Source organism: Chinchilla lanigera, unplaced genomic scaffold (assembly GCF_000276665.1).
Source record: "Chinchilla lanigera isolate Chin_1 unplaced genomic scaffold, ChiLan1.0 scaffold00047, whole genome shotgun sequence".
Classification (NCBI taxonomy): Eukaryota; Metazoa; Chordata; class Mammalia; order Rodentia; family Chinchillidae; genus Chinchilla; species Chinchilla lanigera.
This window is the reverse complement of record NW_004955448.1, coordinates 11,247,917-11,266,087: the sequence shown is the minus strand read 5'-3', so window position 1 is coordinate 11,266,087 and position 18,171 is coordinate 11,247,917. Positions and strand designations below refer to the sequence as shown.

The 18,171-nt window shown below is 39.7% G+C and overlaps 1 protein-coding gene across 1 annotated transcript in view; it reads right to left on the bottom strand.

Annotated features, from left to right (window-relative positions):
• The window catches only part of Ppm1l (protein phosphatase, Mg2+/Mn2+ dependent, 1L), a gene marked incomplete in the record, with an annotated part of 282,271 nt that extends 282,171 nt beyond the window's left edge, over window positions 1–100 (bottom strand). The window contains 1 exon segment of the mRNA XM_005393125.2: window positions 1–100.
• Between the last annotated feature and the right edge of the window lie 18,071 nt (window positions 101–18,171).

The window sequence follows — 18,171 nt, the reverse complement described above, 5'->3', positions numbered from 1 at the left end:
GGCCCCTGGGGTGCGCCCTCGCGGCTCCGGGAGCGGCCGGCAGGTGAGAGGCGCAGGACGGGAGCCGCGGCGAGGGATGCGCGTCCCCCGGTCGCCGCCGCTGGGGAGCGCGGAGACAGCCGAGCGCTCGACTCCTCACACCGGGAGAGCCCGAGAGAATAAAAGTTTTGCGGCAGCCTGGGCCAAGGCGGAGAGACGCGGAGCCCGGCGGCGCGGCAGGATCGGCGCTGAGCCGCAGGCGGCCAGCCCAGCTCAGCCTGCCTCTCCCCGGCTCCTCGCGGGTCGATTCGGCTCCGCTCGGCTCCGCTCGGCTCGGCTCGCCAGTTCTCTCCAGGCCCCTCAACTCCTCGTCGCCACGCCCAGCGCGCGCTGGCCCGCTCCGCCCCGTCCCTCCCCGAGAGCCCGGATTCAGACCCTGAGGCGCAGCCACCCAGCTGTCAGAGGGTGAGAATCTCAGCGGCCCCTGTGCGCGCCGGCCGCCCTTGGTGGTCCAGCGAACCGACGGGGAGGAACCGGGCGCCTCGACGGCCTAACTCTTGCAAATGATCGTTTCTACCTTTTGTTTGAACTTCTGAGACAATATAATACTGTCCCTACTAGAATAAGCGTTAGTCTTTTGTGGGAGCCACTGCTTCTCACTGGCAAGCAGAGAGCTGCACCTGAGTGCTTCCCCCCTCCGGCAGGCTGCAAGATAGTGCGGTCCTCGCCTCGCGCATAAGGCAAGCGAGAAGGGACGCACTTGTGCCGTCTCGCACCCCAAGAAGGAGAGGATCCGGGTGTTGGCAGCGCCTCGGCGCTCCACAACAGATGCCTGGGGTAGGCGGAGCGCGAGCTTGGGCCTGGCACCCTTCTCCCGCTCGAGAGCCGCGGGATGGAGAACGGTAGAGCCACCTTCAGGTGCGCTCGTCGAGAACCTCCCAGTGCGGGCAAGGACGGCCTGTCTGGGGAGGGCCGCGTTCCCTGGGAGCGGGGCCTTCGGCAGCCAGCGACGCCCTTGCCGGAGAGGCCCCGAGCTTCCGAGCGGCCCCGCGGCGCCCCTGGCCCCTTCGCGGGGCGAGGCGAGAAGTCGCGGCCCGGCCTCCGGGTCGGGGCGGAGGGGCGCGGGCAGGCGTCGGCGGGCTTTGAGGATGGAATCGGGCCGGGAAAGAGAAATGTCCGCGTCCGCTGAGAGCAGGAAATAAGCCAGGGAACTCTGCGTCCCCCGCACCCCGTCCGGAGCGGGAGTGCCGACGGCGTCCCCCGGCCCCGGGCGGGAGAGCGCGGGCTGCGCAGGTTTCCGAACCCGCCAGCGCTTCTGCGTCGTTGGCACCCCGATTTCTTTAAAAAAAAAGGCACGGGGAGGAAATACACCACAAACTACGGTACATTATGTATGTGACTTTCACTTTTCGGTTTTCCGTTTTTGCTTTAGATATGTCTGTTTTCTATGGGTTTGCCAGAATTTCTACAGAAATGCATGGTTTTCCATCCTAACCAGAAAAAAACTTAAATATTTAAAATTCAAATACGGTGTGATCCCAATAACATAAACATGCATAGAAAAGATGGGAAGGAAATACAAAGAATTGTTAACAGTATGTTAGTTTTGAAAACTAGGGTATGTTATCCTACTCTGCTTTACACTTTTCACTATTTTCTACCTGGTAGGGAAAATAAAATAGAGCAAGATAACTTAGGTAAGTTCGTTCAATGGCCAAGAGGTACCAAAATCAGATGATGATTTCAAAAGCTCTTAGGAACCGTAAAGAAAGGTGTCATCATGAAGTTAAGTTGGCAGTATTTCTTACTGTCAGTTAGCAAATCATTTTTGAGTATTAGTCTTTCGGTCTATAAAGCTATTTCTCCATGGCAAGAGTAACCTGTAGAGAAGCTGCTAAAGGTTTCAGAACTACAAGTCAGAGAAAGCACTAGAGTGTCAGTAAAATTCCAAGCCCACTCAGCCTGCACAATATTCCTGTTGTGATCACTACAGAACGCACACTCGCGAGGTGCATGACTTCTTTCTGCTACTGCTAAGTTAGGAAGAAAGATTATCATTCTTGTCTCTGGAGATTAATTAGTAAAGTTTGACGTGGTGAATTAATAATTCAAAATATCTTGCAGATTGTGTAGAGATATGCTTTGACATTTACATCTGTGTGAAAATCAATAAAATATTTTTTCAAGTAAGCCCTATAAGCATTTTCCCATTTCTATATTTAAAACTTAATGGCGTTTGCTTGATAATCTTTTAAAATGCTTAAGTAAGGTTGTTATACTTTCTTATCAATTTTAATATATTAGAGAAATAAAGGACTTCCGACAGTGACAAACTAGCATGTGTATATTTTTTGAGATTACAAAGGCTTTGGCATATAGAGCACCTTTTTCCATTCTCCTAACAGTCCTCTGAGGAGCATCTCTTGATAAAGATGAGAAAAGGAGGGGCTGGGGATTTAGCTCAGCGGCAAAGCGCCTGCCTGGCAAGCGCAAGGTCGTGAGTTCGGTTCCTGGTACCGGAGAAAAACCAAAAAAAAAAAAAAAGATGAGAAAAGGAGAGAACAGAGATGTTAAATGAATGTCGTAACCCAGAAATAAGAAGCTGGAAACTCATTTCTTCGGAGCACCAGATCAGATACCTAGCATCCATTGATTGCCCTGTGATATTGAAATGATTAATATAATTTTTATACTTCTCTAGTAATATTTCAGTGCATTTTCTTACAGAACTCTCAGAAAGAATACGTGGATTCTAACTCCATAATTCTGATTTTAGCCTTTGGGATAAGCACTGAACAATGAGATTTATCTCACCCCTTGAGAATCATTGTGGGGCATAAAACAGGTACAAATAAACTACCCTTTGTCTGTGCAATAAATTCCTAAAATATCTGTTGCTAAAGTGAAATGGTGTCTGAGTTTCATAGGAGGAATTTGTGTATTATACATATATTCTATTACAAGAAAAACGGGAATGTTCACAGAACTAATGGTTTTCGGGAGATACAAAACTGATAAAATAGAGTCTAGGTAATTACCATTTTCTACTATCAAGTAATTCAGATAAGCCTTACAGATATATAAAGAACATAAATAGATAGCTTTTAAAATAATTTATTTTCAGAAAAAACTTTCATTGTTTTAGCTCTTAGGTTTACAAAATCTTTAGATATAATTTAATAACTTGGCATAGTGGTGCATTCCTATAATTATAGCATACCCGGAGGCTGAGGGAGAAAAATCCGAAATTTCAGCCCAGCCTGGGAAACTTAGAGACTTAGTGAGATCCTGTCTTAAAATAAAAAAATAAAAAGAGGTGGGGATGTGGCCCTGTGTTCAATCCCTAATACCAAAAGAAGTAAATAAACCAATAAATCTATTTTTCAGTATGATGTTCCATGATGTCCACATCTATTTTTGTTTTTGTGACCTTACACAAAGTTATTAAAATCAAATATATCAACTGAGCCTCTGAATGGTGAATATGATTTTTAAAAATCCTCTCAAACTTATGTATAGAGGTTTTCTGCACATTTTTAATTTTCTCCATCATCAATTTTAGCTGTATTCTTAGATTATTCCTATCATTTGCATAAAATTGTGTACTGGGTATTGAGTGGAGCTCTTTTAATAATCTCATTATATAAATAAATGGGTATAATCATTTAAAGTATACATGTGAAAGAGTGTCTTGGTTACTTTTCTGTCGTTGCTGAGACAAAATACCTGACACCCAATTTAAGGAAGGAAAGTTTATTTAGCTTACAGTTTGTGGAGGTTTCGGTCCATACTCGGCTGTCTCCCAGGCAGAGTGGCACATGGCAGAGGACAACAGTTCATGGCTGCGGAAAACAGCAAAAGCAGCAAGAGCAAAAGGGAGAAGGGGCAGCAGGCAGCCTCTTTCTTTCCTTACGTTGTATGCAAACTGTCCACCCCAGGGCAGGTGAAACACTCACATCCATATTCCAACACTGGACCATAAATCATTCATAAATCTAGAAGCCCACCCCATGACTGCATGAGGATTTGGGGGGACGTGCAGACACAAACCATAACAAAGAGTATATGCAGCTGCTGTAGTGGTTCATGCCTGTAATCCTCAGCACTTTAGGAGGCTGAGGCAGGAGAATCAATTTCAAGCCTAGCCAGAGCAACTCAGTGAGACACTGTCTTAAAATTAAAAATGAAAATGGCTGGAGAACCTCAGTGTGAAGGCCCTGGGCTCAATCCAGGCACAAAATTTTTGAAGAGTACATGCAAGTAACCATGAATACTATGCCCATAAATAGTGTATCCATGAACCTACCATGCAACTACAAAACTGATCTGTGAACTAATATCTTTGTACCAGCCTAGGATTTCTTTCTTTATCTCACCAACTACCTGTCCTTCACAGTTTACTCACTATCCTGAATTTTGTGTATCATTCCCTTGTGTTTAAAAAATACTTCACATGTTTGCATCCATAAATAATGTTTTTTAGTTTTATTTCCTGAGTTTTATAAAAACGGTATGGGCTTCTAGTATCATGTATGGTTCTCTAGTACTTTTCTTCATTTGCTATTATGTTATTCTTACACTGTGTCTATAACTCAATTCATCATGGCATTTCTTGCAAAGTAATGTTTCAGTTGCTGGTCTCCAACTATGCTTAGGCTATGAAGAACTCCTTAAAAGAGTCTCCCCACTTCTCTCTTCCTACTCAAAACACATATCCCTCCGTATGTAGATCCTGCCATATTCCATATAGCTTCACCTTGATCATTTTTACTACTATATAATATTCCATTGTATAGCTGTTCCATAATTAATGTAATCATCTTCTATAGGTGTTCCAGTTTTTGTTATTATTATCAATGATCACATGAACTCTTTTTGTACTGTTTCTTGGTGCCCATATGCAGAAGTTTCTCTAGGAAATACACCTAGGAATCAAACTGCAGAATAGTAGAACATGAACATACCCAGTTTTACCATTCAGGACCAACTTGTTTTTGAGAATATGTTGTTCCCATGCACACACCCCCAACAACAGTGTAATCAAAGCTCTTTAGAGTAAGAGGTCATATAAAGACTATCTTAAAAGTGATTTTCAATATTGCTTCTTTCATGGTTAAACATGATCATGACTATTGAACCATATTAAAACTGCAGTGTTTCAGATAAAACATTTCCAGGTATAAAATAATAAATTCTCAATTTTGAATGCTCTGAAGGTGAAAAAATGAATAGTAGTACAGCTAAGAAAAAATCATTTTAAATAAAAACAAGGTACAGTAGTATGTCAATTTGGACTTATTAATACCTCAGGTATTATGATGTAATTCTATTTCACTGGACTGTAAAAGCTCACGGTTGTTTACTGCAACCCAAGTTTTTACATTAACTACAGAGATACTTCAAGTTTTCTCAGTAAAACTGTCACAACAAGTCTGCTTACATAAACCATATTTATCCAAAGAATCCTTCATCTAAGTGCCCTAGGCTTCTATCTGATAATCTTGAAAGAAGTTTCTTAAATACTAACAATCTACAGCATTTCCTAAATTTTTGTATCCTCATTAACACAAACTAATACTCTATCCAATTTATAATGTGAAGAATTATAAATAATTGAATAATTGTTTTGTAGGAGGGCCAATGATGACAAGAAATAGCACAGATGGGAAGGTGAAGTGTGTGTTTCTCTCTATAGGGGGTAGAAATATTTTTTTCTTTAGAGCAATTAAAAAAAATAGCAGCCTCAAGAATACTATGTTGATAGTACAACAGAACAATAAGAATAGGGCCCTTCAAAATTGTTTGAGTTAATTGAAACTTTACATCCTTTTGTATTCCATCACGGTAGACTAATGTTACTATCCTATTCTTATACTCAAATTCTTTTGAAAGCTTCTCTGCATGCCCTGAAAATATAATTAGATTCCCTTCAGTTTTCCTGTCTTTCCCAAATGGTTTCCACTGCAAACATTTGTTTTAGTTGAAAGGCACTGGTCCAAGGACAAAATTTGGTAGTCTGAGTAGTTTAAAAGTAAGATTCTTCACACAATTTTTCTATTTTGTTTTGTTTTGTTTTGTTTTTTCTTTAGCTGGGGTGGTTAACAGGCCTGTCCCCTCAAAAACACTCATAGCAGAGAATATAACTTGAAGATTGATTCATATATATGACATTTCATGTAAAGGTTATTGTAACAAATGGCATTCTCTAGTGAGTTCCTCAAATTCCTCATTCCTACCTCTTAGGTCTCCTCATTGATCCAGCACTGATTCACTGCTGCTTGACCCCAAGTTGCCTGTATAATAATTTCTTACACTGTGGCCATAACTGTTAACTCATCACTGCATTGCTTGCAAAGTAATGTTTTAACTTCCGGTCTCCAGCCATTCTTGGGCTATGAGGAACTCCTTAAAAGTTTCCCCACTTCTTCCTCTTCTTCCCCAACTGTTACACTTCCATAAATGTTTCCCAAGTAATACCATAATCTTAAAGGCTTTCATTCATCAGAAAGACCCCATAACTATTCTAGAAAGGAGAAGACTCTGGACCATGTGTGGCCTTGGACATCCCAGAGGATAGCCCATCCCTGGCCAGACGCTTAAATTCTCCTCAAGACTAAATGCTATAAATCCTAAGATTCTAAATAACAGGCAGTAGTCAAATCAGGTATAACAAATATTTAACTGCACTGAATTCTAACTGTTTATGATTCTTCTACTTCCCAATTTTTTCTTGGTCACGAACCAAATGACCTGTACACTCCTGTTTTGACCCTCCTACCTGAAAACTCCTTAATTATCTTATTTTTCTCCTGACAATGCAATGCTAATATATTTAGCCAGCGATGTGCTAGTAACTGTACTAAACCACTTGTGCTCCAGGGAAGGTTAAAGGCTCTGAACTATGTTTGCCAGTTCCCACTGTAGAAATACTCCCACCTGCTCTCAACCTACACCACTGAAAATGTAGTTGGAAATAGTTGTCCATTTTTTCAGTAGCAATTATACAATATTTTCATCAAACAGATGTAATGAATACAAATAACTTCAAGAACATAGACCATATTAAAAAGTAAAGTAATTAAGTGATGAGTTCTGAGTTTATTACTTTTATTTTTGATAAAATAACTTTTAATAAAAGTATAAAAATATTTTATACTTTTTAAGCTATATTTTAATAAGAATAAAAGTATAGGTCATTGAACCATAAGTTTCTGTATGTTCATTTTTAATATGTCCATGCTTAACAGAACACTGGTAAACTTTTTTCTGCTAGAATATGTGAATTCTACATATTATCTATTGAAACTCAACGTCCATTTCTAACCTCATCTAAATTCCCTTCCAATCAAGGTGACTAAAATTTATATTTCTAGAATTCCTTGGAGCTGCAACTTTGCAAGTAATTCGAGTTCTTCTGAAGATATTACCTTGTGTGAGATTTGGAAGGCAAAAAGAAGCATAGATTAACTGTGCTGGCCAATGGACAAGCTCTGGTAAACTAATTCAGTTCCCCCGTCTAGTGTCCGGTTCTATGGAAAATGGGCAGCTGCCTAATGACAGCTGACTTCATCTAGTAGGACCTTACAGTGCTGTGAGTACCTAATTCCCTGCATGAAATATCTTTCTAATTAAAGTCCCTAAAGTGTTTGTCGTCGTCGTTGTTGTTGTTCCTGCACTAAACCCTAGTATAGCATACATCCTTGGCATCTGTGTTTTCCCCTGTGACATCAAAAAGAAACATTAATCTCTAGCATGAGAGAGAGGGAGAGAAGGAGAGAGGGAGAGAAGGAGAGAGGGAGAGAAGAAGAGAGGGAGAAGGGGAGGGAGAGGGAGGAGGGAGGGAGAGGGAGAGAGAGAGAATGAATCACCAGCCCAACTATAGCCCCAGTTAGTCTGTTAGTCTACTTACATGATTTCTGATTCTGATTTTTTCCCTGATGGTACTTTACACTTCATTCCCATCCTGAGATTATGCTGTGGTATTAATCAGTTACTACTCTGTAATTTCTTTTGAGTAAACCCAGAAAGAGTCAAAAGAATGAATGTTCAAGTATGGAGACAAGGAAGATAACAATTCTTTATTATTATTATTACAACATCAAAAGATGATTTTATAACATCAAAGACCTTATATTTTCTATTTATTTGGTTTTTATTTTATATTTATACTGTACTACCTGATCTATTGGAATGCAACTGTATTTCAGGCAAAGACAAAATTGTTTTTTTATTGCTTAAGGGCACCTAGAAAGATGACTCCAGAGAGACAAACTGGATTTTCCTTTTGATCCTATTATATACAGTGTTTAATAACTTCAAAAACACAGACTTGTGGATCAGTGTAACAAAATAGAGGATTCATAAACAACTCCAGGTATGCTCAGCTACCTTATCTTGGACAAAGGAGCCAAATATTTTCACTGGAAGAAATAGCCCCTTTAACAAATGGTTCTGGGAAGACTGGCTTTCCATATACCAAAGATTGAACCTAGACTCCTATCTCTTACCACGCACTAAACATATCTCTCACCATGCACTAATCCAAAATAGACTAACGATCTAAATATTAAAACAGAAACACTTACTCTGCTGGATGATAAAATAAGTGAAATTCTGGAAGACAGGCATAGCAAAGACTTTGTGAACAAAGCACTGATTGCACAAGATATAATACCAAGAATCGACAACTTGGATCACATTAAATTAAAAAGCTGCTTCACAGTGAAGAAAACCACCAGTAGAGTGAAGAGACACCCTACAGAATGTGGAAAAAACTTGCCAGTTATTTCTCAGACAGAAAACTAATATCTAGAACGTATTTTTAAGAACTCAAAAAATTAGACCTCCCAAATTTAAAGACTCTATCAAAAATGGACATCTGAAATGAATAGACATGTCTCAGATGGCCAATAAATACATAAAAGTGTTCAACATTGTTGGCCGTTCAGGAAATACAAATTAAAACAATACTGAGATTCTGTCTCACTCCGGAAAGAATGGCCATCATCAAGAAGTCAAACAACAAATTCTAGAGTGGTTGACAGAGAAAAACTTGTAAACACTCTTCATTTTTGGTGGCAGTATAAACTGGTACAACCACTATGGAAATCAGTATGGAGATTCCTCGAAAGCCTAAAACTAGAAATTCCATTTGACACAGCTGTTCCCTTCCTGGGTATCTTTCTGAGAGTTAAAGATGTCATGTTACAGAGATGTATGCATACCTAAGTTTATAGCAGAATAATTAATAATAGCTAAATCTTAGACACAGCCTTTATGTCCATCAATAGTTAAATGGATAAAGAAAATATTTATATACAATGGAGTACAACTCTGCCATAAAGAAAGAGATAAATGAGTCATTTGAAGGAAAATAGATATACTTTGAGACTATAATGTTAAGTAAAGTAAATCAGACACAGCTTAAATATCACATGGTTCCTCTTATATGAGAAACCCAATGCATAAGTAAAGTTCAAAAAAAAGACCAACAATATGAAAAAAGAGAGAAAAGTTACTTTAGTCCAGCATGGCTAGTGTATCTAAAAATGTACCTTGATTTAATATAATTGTCTTATATGTTTTTGGCCTGTTAGTCTGGCTGTTAATCTGTGTTTATGATAAGTAACTTTAAAAAGACTTATAAAAGAAATAAATAGATCTGATGCTAGCAAAAAAAAAAAAAAATGGAGTGGAGGGAAAGGGGGAAATAAGGAATTGGGGTGTGTTATACACATGTACCAATTCCCCCAAATGAATGTAATCATTATGTACTACAAACATGCACTAAAAAATAAATTTACAAGTCAGGATGGTAAATTTCATGTGTTTTTATCACAATAATAAAAGGTCAATCTGCTGCTGGAAGCTTCAGTGTTTCCCAACTAAAAAATTAACTTTTAACTAAAAAATTAACTTTTGGTTCTTTTTGAAAGAAGGGCCAGGCGTGGTAGCATACATCTGCAATCCCAGAACTCCGGAGGTTTAGGCAGGAGGATCGTTGCAAGTTCAAGGCCAGCCTGGGCTACAAAGTGAGCTCAAGGCCAGCCTGAACTGCATAGCGAGACTCTTTCTCAAAAAGACAAAAAAAAAAAGAAAAAGGAAGAAGGGCTGGGCCTTATCAACACTCATTCATGTACTTATAATGTCAGAGTCATCATACTTACCGTGGAAGAGACTGATCACACCTGGAATTAGTGCTGGCACATTAATTAATCTGTGGAATTCAAGCCAAATCCAATGAGATTTTAGCACCAATGTGTCTATAAAAACATTAGGTCTCAAAGCTTGTAGCATCCAAATATGACATGACTGCATTTAGGACAGATGTTGAAGTCACAGTTATATTTCTGGAAAGAAAAAGCTGTAATCAGACATAAGTATAACATATCACTCCACTGTACTTGTAAACACTCTCTGTAACACTGTCTTAAGACAAGAATCCATGTTTACTGCATGGGTCCAGCCAGAGTTGAGGAGAAGGCCAATTGCTGTGATTCTATGGCTAAATCCAATCTTAAAATATCTGTAACTTACAGCAGATGTATATACTGTGGTTTGGGAGCTTAAGAGAACGGCACATTCTTACCTGGCATTTATCCCACAGATTAATAGTTGCTGAACGATAGAGCCTCATCACTCAGAAATAACTCTCACGGGAGAAATGAGGGAGGCGGAAAGAAAGCTAGACGTAGAGGAATTAGATAGGAAGGGAGATGGGTTTGACCAGGCCTATTCTAAAGGCTTTTTAAAAATTAAAAAGAAATATAAATGTGACAGATTGAATTAAAAAAAAAAATCAATCCAGTTAGGGTTTTTTGTGATTTGTTTTTTTTCTTTTAGAAATACAGGTTGAGTTTAAAAGAAATTAACCCATTTGGTTTTCTTATTTGTGGTACTGGGGATTGGACCCAGGGCCCCACACGTTAGGCAAGTGCTTTACTACCCAGCAGGCCTAGCGCCCTGTCCCCGCCTTTTCGAGATGGGGTCTTGCTAAGTACCCAGGGTGGGCCTCAAACTTGAGGTCCTCCTGCATCAGGCTCCCAAGTAGTTGGGATTACTAAACTATCACGCCCAGCTGTTGGTTTGGTTTGGTTTGGTTTTGCTTTTTATTTTCAAATTTGACTTTTTTACTCTTGTAGCTTTGGAAGGAAAAAAATGAAAAGTAATTTTCTCCTTCTTCTCATTCCTTGGGCTCTAGATAGCTTTGTTCCCTTGCCCCAGGAGGGCACTAATCACTTCTCGGTGGTATTGAGGTGTGCAACAGATCCCCTCACTGTGGTTTGGAAGGTCTGTATCTGTGGGAGAGCTGGAATTAGGAGTAGGATGGAGACTGCCCAGAGAAGAGGAACGGCAAGGAGCGCTCGGGCTGTGGCTTGAAGACTGACCACCGTGTTTCCGCCTTGGGAGCCTGGGCCAGGTTCTAGGGGACAGAGGCCATAGATGCCACCATCAGAGAATGCCTACTCCCTCTGAATATGCCAAGCGTTAGAGGCCTGGGCACAGAGCCAAGCAGGGCCACTAGATAGCTTCAAGAACACAGTCTTTTAAGATCCCGGTCAACAGGATATGACTGCTTTAAAATTGTTGCAATCAAAAAATAAAATAAAATTGTTACAATCGCCCTAGCACTTAACTTGTGGAGATCCTACCTTACACCACATCAAAAGATACTGAAAAGCACCGTGTCTCACATTAAATAAAATTTCTTTGCCAAGTATAATCTTCTGAGTCCTTATAACTTTTTTCTTTTTTTTTTTTTGGTTTTTTTTCCGGTACCAGGAACCAAACTCACGCCCTTGTACTTGCCAGGCAGGCGCTGTGCCGCTGAGCTACATCCCCAGCCCCGTTTTTATAAGTTTGCTTCTGAGATTATTTGTCTGTCTAAATCATTTATATTTGGCTTTAATACCTGACAAAAATATTGTCCACACTATAAACATTTTTTAAACATCTAACTGCTATCAAATGTGATAGTTTTTAAATACTAAATTTAGGGTCTGCTACAAAGGACAGGCAAACTACACATTACTGAATACAGCGTATTAGTCTTTTTGATGATCAGAAACTGATGGTTTGAGCAATTTATATTCTAATGTATTTATTTTACTTATTGTATTTAGATTTTTCACTGCATTATATTGTATCTTAGGAAGTGCTTGGCATTTTAGCTATCAGAGATTCTTCCCTTTTTTGTGTGTGTGTATCTTTTTTGAGACAGGGTTTCACTATACAGTTAAGGCTGGCCTTGAACTCACTTCTTGTACAGACTGGCCTTGAACTCACTGCAAGCCTCCCAAGTGCTGGATTTATAGGCCTGCACCACCACACTTGGCTTGGATTTTTCCATTTAAAATTATAGCAAATAGTAACACAGTTTTTTTTAATTTTAAAGAGAAAAAAACAATAACAAAACAACAAAGACAAAAACAAAATAACACAAAAACAATAAAAACGATGCAGGATTTCAAAACAAAATGATAGGAATTAACAATGGTTGTTATATTACATATTGTTATCTTCAGCGGAGTTGCTCAGATTACCAGATGTAAGAATGCAAGATTTTTGTTGTTGTTGTTTTGGGTTTTGTTTTTTTTTTTTTTTTTTTTTGTACCTGGAACTGAACTCATGACCTTGTGCCTGCCTGGCAAGCACAAGGTCGTGAGTTCAATTCCTGATAGTAGGGGGGGGACACCAACAACAAAAAAAACCTCCCTAAATCCCCAGCCCCAAGAATGCAAGATTCAACAAACAATTAAAGACAATAAGGGGCTGGGGATTTAGCTCAGCGGCAAAGCGCCTGCCTGGCAAGCGCAAGGTCGTGAGTTCGGTTCCCGGTACCAGAGAAAAACTAAAAATAAATAAATAAATAAATAAAGACAATAACAAGTAATAAAAAATTAGAAACAATACAGAACTTCCCTAAACAAGGTAGTAGGAATTCAACAGTGGTTGTTATATTACATACTGTTGTCTTCAGATTAGTTGTTCAGATTATCAGATATAAGCATACAAAATTGCTCAAGAAAAAAAATTTTAAGAGGCAGGTTTATAGCTCAGTAGCACAAGCGCCTTCCGGGCAAGGGCAAGGTCCTAAGTTCAATTCCCAGTACCAAAAAAAGAAAAAAAAATGTAAGCTTTAACTAGGAAGCTATTAGTTCTTGTTGCATATTACGTAATTTTTCAGGCCTAGACTATTTGTGTTCAGAGAAAGGTAACTTTTTACAATTGAATACTATGCTCAGACCCCACACTGACAAAAAAGAGACATTGTGAGCGTTGCTGTAGGTAGGGAGTGGTTCCTGAGAGTCTGAGAGGAGAGGATTTCAGCAAGAAGAGCCGAAGGCTGAGGGACTCATGACTGAGATACGGGGCTGGGGACCGGGCGAAGGCTGTGCTGTAGTAACTTTTATGGAGCAACCATTTATACTTGGCCTTTGCTGAGGTGTCCTCGGGACTCCACAAAACAGGGTTCCATCCATGTTACCCTGAGAGCTTGTTACCGAGGAACTTACCTGCTGGAGTTTTAGAACAAATCGAAGATACAGACTCGGCAATTTACCAGCTACTGAGTAACTTCATAGCAAATTGTTAGCAAGCCATTTATTAAAGATCTTTTCTAACAATGCGTTTAAAAAGTAAACATCAATGCAGAAAATATTTTTCTATTTCTCATGGTCTCAACGCCTTTCACCATGTTGGTACAGTGGAGGGGACAGGATACACCCCGACAGTCTCTGGTTGCTTGGCACCCCGCCCCCTGGGCAGCAGACCACGTGACTGCCAAAGACCTCTCAGACTGGGGAGCTAGAGATGCAGCTGAGCGCAAGAGCACTCGCCTAACATGTCCAAGGCTGGATACTATGCTCTAGGTCAGATCCCATACCGGCTTTGATCCCCAGCACCAAGAAAAATAGAGGGAGGGTGGGCCGGGGATGTGGCTCAGCGGCGCAGTGCCTGCCCTGGGTAGTGGAGCTCGGCTGGCCGGCCGGGGTGGAAGATGCAGAGACAGATCCCTAAGAAATCCCTGTTCAGCTCTGGGGCCACAAGACGGCCGAGGGCCCACACTGCAGTCCACCTCGGAGTTTGTGCTGAGGTCAAGCCCCCTGTTTGATGCTCCCAGCCCCTTCAGAGGGCTGCGGGGATCAGCACCGAAGAAGTCGTGGTCCCGGGAGACATGGAACTTCTCTGACGCGTAACCTTCGCTCTCAGACCCCCTGACAGCCTTGCTAACCTTCCTTAGACTGCTCAGTTTGTCTGTGCCCTTTCTCCGTCACCCTCCTTCCCAGCTTCCTCCGCTCAGAGCCAGGCCGGGTCACCGCCTGCTGGCTTTCCCAGCCCGAACGCCTTCTGCGCAGTTTTCTCACACAGGTGTTTCCCCTAATAAAATCTTTTCATACTGAATCTTATTTTGGCAGCTGACTCTCAAAAGACCCAGAATAACACACTTTCTAAGCTGGGAGCCACTGACTTAGATTCTCTTTATTTAGAATGTTTGGCGCTGCTTCAGAAATAGAAAGCTTATAATTCTCAGCTGCGCCTGTTCTTTAGAATCTGCTCTTAGCCAGCCAGCTGCTTTGCTATGAAGTTATCTGCTACACTGTACAATTTGCCCTCTAAATAAGCTCTTCCAGACTTAACTGCTCAGCTTTAATTCAGCTAATGAGTAATTATTTTCTAAATGTGTCAGATCCACGAAACCTTAAAAAAAAATTGGTTTCCTCCATTCTTCTCTTTTCTAGTTAAGGCAATGAAAAACATGTTTATTTCTCTATACCATTTTTGTCCATTTGCGATTTCTTTAAACAAAACCAAAAATATTTCTAGGTATTAAAGTACTGTTTGCTGATGTAGTGATGGGACCCCCCGAAAGACGTAGGCATGCACAATTTAACACAAAAACCCCAAGTTAAGGGTCTTTCTAGTCTGTTTGAAGATTTCCTGGTTGCTGTTCTTAATTTAAAATGTTTTGCTCCCTACTCTGAGCTGTTTTGGAAAAGAGAACATCAAATTTCTTTAGGCTGATTATTTGGAATCCATGTGTAAGTCAACACAACACAGAGCTTAAGCCAGGTATGGTGGCACACACCTATAATTCCTGCACTCAGGAGGCTGAGACAGGAGGATCACCACTAGTTCAAGGACAGTATGAGCTACATAATGAGCTTAAGACCAGCCTGGAATGCAAAGCAACCCTGTATAAAAAAAAAAAAAACATAAATAAAACACAGAATAAAATAAAATATAACACACATGTATAAGTCAATCTAACAACATAAATAATTTCTATTTAACTATGATAACTATGTTTCCAAAATAATCTTCTACCTGAAGCAGGCTTTGTGAAAGACAGTGTAGGCGTTAATGGAGAATATGGAATACAAGCTCTAGAGTTGATTTCCTGGGTTTCAATTCCACATTACCATGTCTTAAAAACAGCAAGTACTGTCATACCTCAGGGCCTTTGCTCTTGCTGTTTCCTCTCTGTAGACACCCCTTCCCTTAAATGTCTACAGGGCTCATTCCCTTACTTAAGTCACTGTCAAATGACTTAATCAGCGAGGCCTTCCCTAGAGGCACTTACTCTCATTTTTTTCTCTACCTCGAATCTGCTTTATATTTCTTCATAGTCTTCATCATCACCTGACATATCATTCGCTGATTAATTTACTTTGCATCCCCCTGAAAAGATGAAAACCCTATGGAAGCAAAACTTTGCACATGCATACACAAATATACCATCTATCCCATGTAGAATAGTGCCCTACTGTATAGCAGATGCTCAATAAATATTTTTTTAAAAGTTGTAGAACCTTCAGATAAGATGTATTTTGGGATGTTTGCATAGAATGAAGACTATTTATACAATATTCTAAATTACTTTTAACTAACAGTATGATATTCATCTTTTAATAAGTGTTAAATGAGTTTTCAAGGCAGGTGCAGTGCTACCTAGGTTCATGAACTTAACTTGTTCCATAATTTTGGAAAAGCTGGCCACGTTTGTATTTGTGTAGGAAAGATAGCCACAGTTATGTTTGTCCCTCGATGTAGAATTTGCAAACAAAAACAAAATTTTGCCAGACATTTTTGTTTACAAATCAAATGTTCCTAAACAAAAGCCTTTGTGAGAGCCAAGGTACCACTGTACTTTCATCTGTAAATATATAGTTTGAAAGCACATATTGATATAGCTACCCTGAAATTCAAATAAAACTTCCTTCAGTGCATATATCTGAAACTTCATAAATAATTACAGCTAGAGCTTCAGTTGTGCTTGCTGCTCTAAATGCTCCACATATGTTAATTCATTTAATCTTCGAATAACTCTATAACACAGGCAGTTACCATTCCCCTCTTACAGATGCAGAAGCCAAGGCACAGAAAGTTCGTAATGCACCCAAGGTCACTCAGCTAACAGATGGCGGAGCCAGGATGCATCTCCAGGATTCAGGAAGTTTGGCCTAAATTCAGGATCTTAATAGCTACTCTCTATAGCCTTTTTAGTACATGAAAAAGGAAAGCTGGAGTTTATAGTTGGGGAAATATGAATGTTTTCCATTACTTGCACTTTCTACTTACAATATGAACATAGCACTGCACAGTTATTTAAAGTACTCAAATGGTCTTTTCTAAAAATTCAAGAAAAAGGTTAACTGCTTAAACCAGCCAAGCTTAAAGCGTTAGTAAGGAATTACCATCGGTTGCCTCTTCCCTCCCCTCCTAAGCAGGTTTTTATACACACATTGCGCCTGCAATGAATTTTCAAAATCACCCTTGCAGTTCAGTTCAAGAATACATTTCCATAATAAAAGCAATTAGCTTGTAGAATAGTTTTCCCGGAGAAAGTAGTAAAATCTTTATAGCTTTGTGCCTGGAGAGCCTCACCTGACTAGGAATGTTTCTGAGGAGGGATTTCAGGACACCCTAGGTTCACAGCATTTCCAGCCCTAGTTGGTGCTGCTCTGGTCAAAATAATAAAGACCTCGGAGGGCACCAGATTCCCTTTTAAACTAGATGTCCGGTGTTTTTTCATGCTAGATATCTACTCAAATTGAGATGTGGATTTAGGCTAACAATTATGTTGTACAGTATACTGGAATTTTTGCCATATTCGTCTGGGAAAACAATTTGGCAGTATTCCAAGTTTCAAAGGCAGGTGTGAAATAAATTTAATGTTTACAGGGTGATGAATACCTAAGCCAGGCTCTTGGAAGGCCATTGTTTAACACTGAGCGCCATGTGCCAGGAATCTGTGCAAAGCTAGGCTGCAGATTTCTAATGCTTCTGCAAACAGCTAGTTGTGTATCTCGCCAATTTTGTTCCATTTCCTGGTGCAAGCGGCAGCTGTGCTGGTAAGTGTGTGTGGATTTGAGTGAATTGCATTGTGTTCTTTTTTTATACTAGTAATTTTGGATTTCAGGAAAGTAAAGGTGTGGAAAAGAGTTCACAGATTTTGAAATTCCCTATTAACATTTTTAAAGAGCAAAGACTTTGACATTTCTCCTGGAGCAGCTGCTTTAAATCACTATTGATTGCCTTGACATCTACTTTTGGAAATAAACAGAAGTCCTATCTTTCAAATGTTAAAACCACAATTTAGTAAAAGTTCCTAGATAATGAGATCTATCCTTACTTCTCAAGTAGCTAAATGAATCTTGTGTTTTATTGGTAATCTATGGGCCTAATAGCGTTGGTTATTCCATCTCACACTCTTTTGAGAGTAAGAACATTTAAATGAATTACAAACATATTTTTAGAGCTAAAAGAACCAAAACATATTAGCAAACACACAGACATAAACAAAACAACCTAAAAACAATATAAACAACACAGAATTTCAGACAAGCTGAAAAGAAATTAACAAGAGTTGTTGCATTGCATACTGTTATCTTCATATTGGTTACTCAGATAAACAAATACAGACATGCAACAATGATCAAACAATTAAATGTTAACTGTTCCTTTCAAGAAAGCAATAGAAATTAATAGTACAATTATCCCAGCCATCTTGTGTGTGTGTGTGTGTGTGTGTGTGTGTATTCCCTTTTTTCTTTATTTTCTCCTGTTCCTCAACCCAGTCGTTCTTTTCTTTTGAGCAGTTTCTTTCCCTTTCTTACTATCTATTGTACCTTTTAGGTTTCGTTTATTCTTTCAGGTTCTTTTTTTTTTTTTTTTTTTTTTTTTTTTTTT